We start from the raw sequence: 11,574 nt of genomic DNA on the forward strand, positions 1-11,574 counted from the left end.
GTTACTTGCGTTGCAGGGCAATAAAGAATGAAACAACTTCAACGTTTCTAATCTTTTTATTGGTTCCGCTGTATAACCTTTCAACTATGACAATAGTCAGATGGTGTGTTATCCGATGTCGGTACGCTTTGAACTTAAAGATAACAAGAATGTGTCATTGTGAATTGAAAAAAAAAACGAGACTGTAATCCATCTATTAGTAATTCGTAAGTACATACTTGGCAACCAAACGTTCAGAAAATATTCTCAGCACGACAACAATGAAATAAATTCCTTATTTATAATAGCGTTGGTCAATAGTAACGTTATATGAATATCGATAATCTGTTATCTGAAACCTTGGGTAGGTCTGAGTGTTTATTTGTTGTTCGGGGTCGTGCCATGGTTGTCAGCTTCGGGACAAGTAGGTGCACTGTACAGACTACAGCGGAGATCCAATCCGTGAGAAAAGCAAATATTCACTTTATCAGTACTGACATTTGAACCCACCAGTTCTCAAATATTAACGTGAGGCAAAACAGGAGGGCGAGAGACGCTCAATACGTTCTCGGGATCACCCAAGAAAAAGGGGCGCGGGATACAGTTTTTTTAAATATCCACAAAAACTAAAATCATTGTCAAAAATGATGCAGACATTATGTGTATGACAAAATAGGTCGATTTTGCAAGTCATAACTTTTAATTTGTTGGGCATAATCTTACTTTACACCAGTAAAAACCTTCGTAACTGAGTAATGATAACCTGTCGACCCTACTACGATATCTGAGTCTGGACACAAATAAAGACGGGTGCTGAGTGCACAAGTTTGTGTTTACGTATACTGTCATTTTAGTCATTCATTTACCACCACTTACAATCACAGGTACCGTGCGTTAAAGTAGGACAAAGGGCAACCCACCGAAATAAGCTTAAAGCGACGTTTTCTATCACAAGGCATATATTTGAACATCTCACCGGGTGCTAGAGCCGTGTGCCGACATGGCTAATTCGTGCCTTTTGTGGTCGATGTTAGTCTGTGTAGTGCTCTCTCATGTGCCGTCCGTGTCAACAGGTTAGTACAATTACCCGCAGACACACACACACACACATACAAGCACAAACGCGCACACACACACATTCATACAAGCACAAACACATGCACACACACACAAATACGACCACGGGCATAGAAAAATCATACTCACATGCATTCTACGTACATAGACATGTGTACATACACGCACGCATACATACACCCAGATACACGCACGCGCGCACACACATGTACACATACATGCTTGCATACACACATGCTTGCATACACATACATGTACATGCACACGCACATACATTTGTATACGCACTCTGTGATTGAGATTTGGCGCCGATGTTCTATATCTAATAGCTTTTGTTGCTATGTTCTCCAAGAAAGTGAAGACTACGACTCTAAATTCAAGAACAATATAGATCATGCAGTGCGATAAAAAAACAGCCGTATTGAATGTGACAATGTATGGAGTTTCTCAATTCAACAACATACAAATAAGGCTTACACAACAGTTTATCCGTGTATTGTACTTTTAAGTAATATCACACGCTCTTTCTTTCAGACGCGAATTATGTTAGCTTCTTTGATGTCTATAATGAAATAAAACTAACCGGTCATGACAGCGAAAGTATCGCAGACATCACCCCAGAGGAATGCGCTATAAAATGCCTGGAAGGAACCACCGCTGTTCGCCTGGGATCTTGTCTGTCGTTTGATTACGACCATACCGGTAATGGCGTCTGTATCCTGAGTACAGCAAGTAAGGACACACAAGGCACTACGTTAAACGCTGAAGGAACGCAGTTTGACTACCATCACAGGAAAGGTTAGCTTTAACATTCAGGACGATTTTATTTTCGCTATTTATATTTCACTCCATGGTATGGAGTGAAATATAAATGGCGAAAGGTATGGGTGAAATATATTGTTGCCTTCATGAATAATGAAAGTATTGTTTTCGGGCTTTGTGTTTGTGTGTGTGTTTCTGTGTGGTTGTGTGTGTGTGCGTGTGTTTCGGCATATTCACTCAGCATAACTTAAAAAGATCTTTATCGATTATGATGATATTAGAAAGGCAAGGGTCAAGGCCAACTCACAGATGGCCTTGTGGGGTCGCGTGGCCAGTAACGGCAGAGTGCTCGACTCGGAACCAAGAGGTCCGGGGTCCTGACATGCCACCGATTTTGTTCCCTTTAGAAAGACACTTTACACTTCACTTCGCTCAGGTGAAAATGAGAATTGTATCGTGTTAATGATGGTGGCGTTAATATACGTTGAACGAAAAGAGTGTGTCCCCACCACGTCTTGTGCTTCCATGTTGGAATATAAAAAAAAAAATAAAGACAAACTGTGGACCTCCTGGTGTTTCACCGTAGTACTGCAGCAGAACTTGCCTAGAGTCCAGCCTTGTTAGGTTTGGTGCGCTCCCCAAAATCCGCTACCACAATTTTATTTATCTATATCCCTGGATGACTGATCTTCACAAACGTAAAAGGACTTGTATGGCTTCTGCCGCGAATTTGTGCATAGGTAGAGAATGAAATTCACCTTGTATTTTGCCTACTATAATTACACAAAGATAGACATATCGACATTGTACAAAGTCATGTATCTAAAGAACAGATATTTGATATTAATTTGAAAATATATGTAGTAAAATATCTAATAGTGTAAGTCATATACATGCATTACATCGGTAAACTGCAACTCCCATGTCCTTGAACTAGGCATGCAGACAATATGGACACCATAGAGTGTAGCAACCAGCAGAGAATCAACATCATTTCAGCTTCATATGGGGTAGAAGGTAACGAGGGCCACGGTCCTCGTTGCATGCACCGACCTTGTGACTGTTTTTCTGATGTTACTGCTATTGTGCAAGGCACATGTAATGGGAAATACATCTGCGAGGTCAGATGTCATACTAACGAGTTTCGGGAGACCCTTGTAGATGGAGAAGAAAATTCCTGCGACTAACCGATTTAACATCCTGGGTCGACTTGGGTCTTCAAATAGACATGGCCATTCTCGATTTTTCCAAAGCTTTCTCAAAGCTCCTGTTATACGGAACAGGAGCTTAAGTGTTGTCTGTCCTCGGGGCTGGGAGTGCCAAATCCCAAGTGCCGGAAAGATCGACTCGTAGCCCCCTTCCCTGTTGAGGGTGGGGTTGTACATTCTTTCATATATTGCAGGAGCTTTCAGACTAATTTGCATCATCTTGTCTTGACTTGTCTGACTTTTGTTCCTTTTTCGACTTCCAAAAATTTGTCTTCACTCTATTTGCATATCAATCAATGGGTTGTGCTTATAAACCTGCATTTCCCCTCTGGTCTCTCAGTCACTGACGAAAGCTAGTGGATACTAGCTGAAACGTCTGACGTTTTCAAAATCATATCCAGTTGCTTGAGTAACTGCTTTTTGGTGAAGAATGAATGAATGAATGAATGAATGAATGTATGAAAGATCTTTAATGCACGTTTATGCTCTTACAACCTAAGTACAGGTCGTGAATGAATAGGAAAAAGAATACAGTAATGCCTTTACTTAATTAAAATGACACCTGGCTGCACCTCCGCTTATAGATGTGTTGTTTTCAATGTGTCCGTTTGTGTGTTTGTCACATTGTGTTTCTTTAGCTACACCCACATACCAACCACGTTGGGAATTTTCTAGACAGTTCAAATGTTTACTGTCTACAACTTTCTACAAAAATCACTAAATTTTTATATTGATACATTACTACCTGTTATCCTACCACTTTTGCCGTTTTGGTATTTGTAACTTATTTTTGTCATTTGTTGTTGTATTTGTCGGTGTTGTCCACCCAGTGTTTTGTTCTGTGTATTGTTACATAAATGTTTCCTTTCTTTTTTCAAGCAATTTTCACCCCTCAGGACTGCGGAGACCTCTTATCAAAAGGGGTCCAAATCAGTAGGGATTATTTTGTCGGCTACCCGCAACCATTCCAGGTGTACTGTGACATGGACACTGATGGCGGCGGATGGACAGTGATCCAGCGGCGAGAGGACGGGTCCGTGCCGTTTGACAAGACTTGGACAGAGTACGAGCAGGGATTCGGCAATCCTACTGAAGAAATCTGGCTTGGATTGGGAACCATACACAATCTAACAACACAAAAGCAAAACGAGTTGTATGTTTACTTGGAAGATTGGGAAGGACACTCTCGACATGCTCGTTACAGCATGTTTTCTGTAGGAGGCACAAGCGGCAACTACCAGGCAACTCTTAGCGGATACACCGGTGATGCTGGTGACGACTTGACTCTAGCTGACGAAAATGGACGCCACAGCATCGACGGTAGAGCATTTTCTACCAAAGACCAGGACAACGACGACAGCAGCAGCCACTGTGCAAGTACGTACGGACAAGGCGGATGGTGGTACCCTACAAGCTGTGGTTATGCCATGTTAAACGGACAGTACCTGACGACATGTTCCGACACTTCTACCTGCGACAGTGCCCAGGGTATTGTTTGGAAGTCTTGGAAAACATACACATACTCCTTAATGAAGACAGTCATGATGATTAGGCCTGTCAATGTTTCTAGTGAGTATGTGTTTCCCTTTCTTCTAGTTCATAACCATATATAGGTTTATCTCAAACATCTCGAATACAACCACCATCGTAATTTAACCGTATATAGGCAATAATCAGGCATCATCTCCTGATAATTGATTTATTGATTTATTCTTGCTCCAATAAACAGGTTTACTGCTTTACCTTGCAACATGAGCTATATGTAGGTAAAAGATAAGGTCATTGCTTGTAAGTAGTTTATGTCTAGGCCTTGCTTGATATCATGTCCTTACTTAACGTATGTTTTAGGGGCATTCAACTTATTACCTACTTCATAATACATTACAGTGTGTATGTATACTTCAAGCCGTGAGTCGGCTCATAAGTAGAACACAACAATGATACGGCTTTAGCTTTCAGACCTACTTAATATATACATGTATATATAATTTTGTTGATTCATTTATTTTAGCTCTTTGCTTCGGACTTGTTTGTTTATTTGTTTAATTGAGATTTATAAGTTAGAACAGCATTGTATCACAACTGTATTGTACTTCCTAGCATCCAGCGTGTGCCAGAACAACGGAACGCTTACTGCAGGACCACAGGGGATTGGGATCTACCGCTGCTTATGCAGACTGGGGTGGACAGGAACATACTGTGATCAGGGTTAGTTCGCCTGCCTACAAACTTATGGGTATTTGGAACCGTCACAGTAGTCCAAAATATCATTTTATCTTCTCATTTTAGAAAAGTACATTTTCAAGTTGGCCCAAACAGTCTCTAACTTATCTCATTCAAGAGGTTATAACTATATAAAAGTGGATGAAAGTTGGATCGTGATAGATACGATGAGATTGACTCTTCTCCAATATTTAACACATTGAAACAGCAGTAAATGTAAATCAGAGCGAAGTTAAAAATATGGACAGCTAGCGTTATATCATATTGTCATTTTTATTACGAAAGAATATGAATTATGCCATTGAACTATTTGAATGATGATACATTCAGAATGAGGTCATTCTTAATCTATGTATCACTTTCTTTGCATGTTTTTTTTTTACACGGGCAGTGTTGGCATGTAGGGCTTGTCTTTTTAAAACATGATAAAGTGTACACTGTATTTAGGGTTTGAAACCATTTTTACTATTCAGACATAGACGAATGCACCACCAATAGCAACAATTGTGCCCCCCAAGCGACTTGTACCAATACTGCAGGGTCCTTCAGCTGTACCTGTAATACAGCCTACACTGGGGATGGAGTTACGTGTGCAGGTAAATGTTTCATCTTTTTTAATCTGCCATATCTTCATCCTATTGACTCGAGCGTTCGTATTATGTGGCGAGTGGAAACATCAGGGCTTGTACAGTAGGGCTTCTGTCGTATTTACACTTCTCCTTATCACGACTTTGTGTCTAGTAAATTAAAGATACATTTTACTGTACAGTTTATGAATTATTAGCCTTATCACCTCCGTGTACAGAGGTGTTGTTTTCAATGTGTCCGTTTGTGTGTTTGTCACATTGTGTTTCTTTAGCTACACCCACATACCAACAACGTCGGGGATTTTCTAGACAGTTCAAATGTTTACTCACGGTCTACAACTTTCTACAAAAATCACTAAATTTTTATATTGATACATTACTACCTGTTATCCTACCACTTTTGCCGTTACGGTATTTGTAACTTATTTTTGTCATTTGTTGTTGTATTTGTCGGTGTTGTCCACCCAGTGTTTTGTTCTGTGTATTGTTACATAAATGTTTCCTTCTTTTTTCAAGCAATTTTCACCCCTCAGGACTGCGGAGACCTCTTATCAGAAGGGGTCCAAATCAGTAGGGATTATTTTGTCGGCTACCCGCAACCATTCCAGGTGTACTGTGACATGGACACTGATGGCGGCGGATGGACAGTGATCCAGCGGCGAGAGGACGGGTCCGTGCCGTTTGACAAGACTTGGACAGAGTACGAGCAGGGATTCGGCAACGCTACTGAAGAAATCTGGCTTGGATTGGGAACCATACACAATCTAACAACACAAAAGCAAAACGAGTCGTATGTTTACTTGGAAGATTGGGAAGGACACTCTCGACATGCTCGTTACAGCATGTTTTCTGTAGGAGGCACAAGCGGCAACTACCAGGCAACTCTTAGCGGATACACCGGTGATGCTGGTGACGACTTGACTCTAGCTGACGAAAATGGACGCCACAGCATCGACGGTAGAGCATTTTCTACCAAAGACCAGGACAACGACGACAGCAGCAGCCACTGTGCAAGTACGTACGGACAAGGCGGATGGTGGTACCCTACAAGCTGTGGTTATGCCATGTTAAACGGACAGTACCTGACGACATGTTCCGACACTTCTACCTGCGACAGTGCCCAGGGTATTGTTTGGAAGTCTTGGAAAACGTACACATACTCCTTAATGAAGACAGTCATGATGATTAGGCCTGTCAATGTTTCTGGTAAGTATGTGTTTCCCTTTCTTCTAGTTCATAACCATATATAGGTTTATCTCAAACACATGAGCTACATGTAGGTAAAAGATAAGGTCATTGCTTGTAAATAGTTTATGTCTAGACCATGCTTGATATCATGTCTATACTTTTAGGGGCATTCAACTTATTACCTACTTCATAATACATTACAGTGTGTATGTATACTTCAAGCCGTGAGTCGGCTCATAAGTAGAACACAACAATAATACGGCTTTAGCTTTCAGACCTACTTAATATATACATGTATATACAATTTTGTTGATTCATTTATTTTAGCTCTTTGCTTAGGGCTTGTTTTTTTTATTTGTTTAATTGAGATTTATAAGTTAGAACAGCATTGTATCACAACTGTATTGTACTTCCTAGCATCCAGCGTGTGCCAGAACAACGGAACGCTTACTGCAGGACCACAGGGGACTGGAATCTACCGCTGCTTATGCAGACTGGGGTGGACAGGAACATACTGTGATCAGGGTTAGTTCGCCTGCCTACAAATTTATGGGTATTTGGAACCGTCACAGTAGTCCAAAATATCATTTTATCTTCTCATTTTAGAAAAGCACATTTTCAAGTTGGCCCAAACAGTCTCTAACTTATCTCATTCAAGAAGCCATAACTTTATAAAAGTGGATGAAAGTTGGATCGTGATAGATACAATGAGATTGACTCTTCTCCCATATTTAACACATTGAAACAGCAGTAAATGTAAATCAGTATCTGAATGGAGTTTAAAATATGGACGAATAAAGTTATATCATATCGTCATTCTTATTGTTAAACAACATGAATGATGCCATTAAACTATTTAAATGATGATACATTCAGAATAAGGTCATTCTTAATCTATATATCACTTTCTTTGCATGGTTTTATTTTTTACACGGGCATCGTCGGCATGTAGAGCTTGTCTTTTTAAAGCATGATAAAAGGTATTAACTGCGTGAAACCATTTTTTTCTATTCAGACATAGATGAATGCACCACCAATAGCAACAATTGTGCCCCCCAAGCAACTTGTACCAACACTGCAGGGTCCTTCAGCTGTACCTGTAATACAGGCTACACTGGGAATGGAGTTACGTGTGCAGGTAAATGTTTCATCTTTTTTTCTATCTACCATATTTTCATCCTATTGACTCGAGCGTTCGTATTACGTGGCGAGTGGAAACATTAGGACCTGTAGGGCTTCTGCCGTATTCTTACCTGTCTTTTTAGCGAGTTAATTGAAATTACATCTGACTGCATGGTTTGTGAAATATTAGCCTTAGCACCTCCATGTACAGAGGTGTTGTTTTCAATGTGCCCGTTTGTATATTTGTCGCAATGTGTTTCTGTAGCTACATCTACATGCTAACCACGCCGAAGATTTTGTAGACAGCTCAAATGTTTACTGTCTACAATTTAGTTTTGTTATTTGTTATTGTATTTGGTGGACTAGAATTGTCCACCCCGTGTTTTGAACTGAATATTGTTGAGGAAAAGTTTCTTGTTTTTTTTTTCAAGTAATTTTCACCCCTCAGGACTGCGGAGACCTCTTATCAGAAGGGGTCCAAATCAGTAGGGATTATTTTGTCGGCTACCCGCAGCCATTCCAGGTGTACTGTGACATGGACACTGATGGCGGCGGATGGACAGTTATCCAGCGGCGAGAGGACGGGTCCGTGCCGTTTGACAAGACTTGGACAGAGTACGAGCATGGATTCGGCAATCCTACTGAAGAATTTTGGCTGGGATTGGGAACCATACACAATCTAACAACACAAAAGCAAAACGAGTTGTATGTTTACTTGGAAGATTGGGAAGGACACTCTCGACATGCTCGGTACAGCATGTTTTCTGTAGGAGGCACAAGCGGCAACTACCAGGCAACTCTTAGCGGATACACCGGTGATGCTGGTGACGACTTGACTCTAGCTGACGAAAATGGACGCCACAGCATCGACGGTAGAGCATTTTCTACCAAAGACCAGGACAACGACGACAGCAGCAGCCACTGTGCAAGTACGTACGGACAAGGCGGATGGTGGTACCCTACAAGCTGTGGTTATGCCATGTTAAACGGACAGTACCTGACGACATGTTCCGACACTTCTACCTGCGACAGTGCCCAGGGTATTGTTTGGAAGTCTTGGAAAACATACACATACTCCTTAATGAAGACAGTCATGATGATTAGGCCTGTCAATGTTTCTGGTGAGTATGTGTTTCCCTTTCTTCTAGTTCATAACCATATATAGGTTTATCTCAAACATCTCGAATACAACCACCATCGTAATTTAACCGTATATAGGCAATAATCAGGCATCATCTCCTGATAATTGATTTATTGATTTATTCTTCTCCAATAAACAGGTTTACTGCTTTACCTTGCAACATGAGCTATATATAGGTAAAAGATAAGGTCATTGCTTGTAAGTAGTTTATGTCTAGGCCTTGCTTGATATCATGTCCATACTTAACGTATGTTTTAGGGGCATTAGAATTCATTACCTAGTAGACAAAAAGATACATTATATACATTACACGGTGGATGTACATTTCAAACCGTAAGTCGGCGTAGTAGTCTAAAAGATTATATATATATATATATATATATATATATATATATATATATATATATAATATTTTATAGATAGATAGATAGATAGATAGATAGATAGATAGATAGATAACAAGAATTCGGAGATCTCACACCTCCATGAAATATGAGTTTTTACATATTAAATGGATTACATGTATAAAAGTTCTAATATATAAAAGGCTGTAATTATAGAGTGCCCTCATTAATTATGCAAATTAAGTCCTCATTTGCATAATTTGAACTATGTTATGTACAGCTCTCTCTCAGCTACCTACATACCAAAAATGATGAAAATATGTTGTTCCTATCTAGACTTATTGGCTTTGAAAGTTTTCACCAGAAAGTGTCCTGCAGTTCCAGAACAAGCTGCTAGGGAGACCAAACTCACACCACTTATTTCTGACGGGGAAAGCTATCTGTCGCCGAAAAATCAAGACCCTAGCATGTTCAGGACAAAAGATACAAAATCCGGACGTTCTGCTGCAGTACCAAGGCCATCCACCAGGAGGCAAATATCTGACCTTGACCTTAGTCTTCTTAAGACTTACCAGCATACCAAATATCATCACAATCCATATAGGCCTTATGAAGTTATGCTAACTACAAATGTGCGGAAACAGAAACAGACACAGACACACAGACAGACACACACACACACAGACACGCCAAAAACAATACCTCCATTTTTCATGGAGGTAACAACATCTAACCACATCTCTCCTGCTCCAGGGGTCTCCAGCTCAACATCTCTCCTGCTCCAGGGGTCTCCAGCTCAGAACTTTGACACAAATACAAAACTCACAGATGCACTCCACATGTTCATTGCCCAATCAAAAAGATTTTGTGCCTCTTCCAGCTGAGCCGCACTAAACATTCAATTTTCTGTACAGTTATAACAGGAGTTCCGAGATCTCATACCTCCATGAAATATGGGCTTGATATGTAAATGTAACTTTTCTTTAATTATGCAAATGACCTCTTCATTAACATAATATATGCATCGTGCTGTTAACTTTTGATTAACTTACATATGTCCCAAGTATGACATTCCCATCATTCACCATTAAGAAATCATAGAATCTTTTTCTAACTATTGATTGTTGTTTTTTATGTCATATGTCCAGGTATGTGTTAGATGTGCACGCTATCAGCATACTTGCTGCCTAGTGCACACTTTGTATTGTCATGTTACAATTCTGAATAAATAGATAGACACACACACACACACACACACAGACACGCCAAAAACAATACCTCTATTTTTCATGGACTTAATAATATCCGTATTTGTATACAGGTATAGCCGGTATGACGGCCCTTCGGCGCAACACACCAGCTAAGTAATAGGGTTTACAGAGTCAGACGTAATTATATTGGTTTGAGCAGTTTGTGACACAACTGTTTTGCATTTCCAAGCATCCAGCGTGTGCCAGAACAGCGAAATACTTACTGCAGCACCACAGGGGACAGGGATCTACCGTTGCTTATGCAGACTGGGGTGGACTGGAACATATTGTGATCAGGGTTAGTGTCTACACAACTCTTGGTAGCTTCTTGAGTTTTCGTGCTAAACTACCTTTTACACATACATACATACATACATGCATACATACATACATAGTTATTACATACTCACATAGCAAAATCAAAACTATATTGGCGCAGGTAATAAAATGCGTTTATGGGCATGTGACAATTTTTTTGGTCTTCAGATATTGATGAATGCACCTCCAATAGCAACAACTGTGCCCCCCAGGCGACATGTACCAACACTGCAGGGTCCTTCACCTGTACCTGTAATACAGGATACTCTGGGGATGGAGTTACATGTGCAGGTGTGGCTGTCTTCCTCGCTGCATTTTTTAGGCATGCAAGTTAAGTCTTGGTCAATGCCAATGTTGTTCATAAAAATTGGCCTC

The 11,574-nt window shown here is 40.3% G+C and overlaps 1 pseudogene; it reads left to right on the plus strand.

Annotated features, from left to right (window-relative positions):
• The first annotated feature begins 874 nt into the window (after nucleotides 1-874).
• The window catches only part of LOC109472105, a 24,668-nt pseudogene continuing 13,968 nt past the window's right edge, over nucleotides 875-11,574 (plus strand).

This window comes from Branchiostoma belcheri, unplaced genomic scaffold, assembly GCF_001625305.1.
Source record: "Branchiostoma belcheri isolate BF01 breed outbred unplaced genomic scaffold, Haploidv18h27 scaffold268, whole genome shotgun sequence".
Classification (NCBI taxonomy): domain Eukaryota; kingdom Metazoa; phylum Chordata; class Leptocardii; order Amphioxiformes; family Branchiostomatidae; genus Branchiostoma; species Branchiostoma belcheri.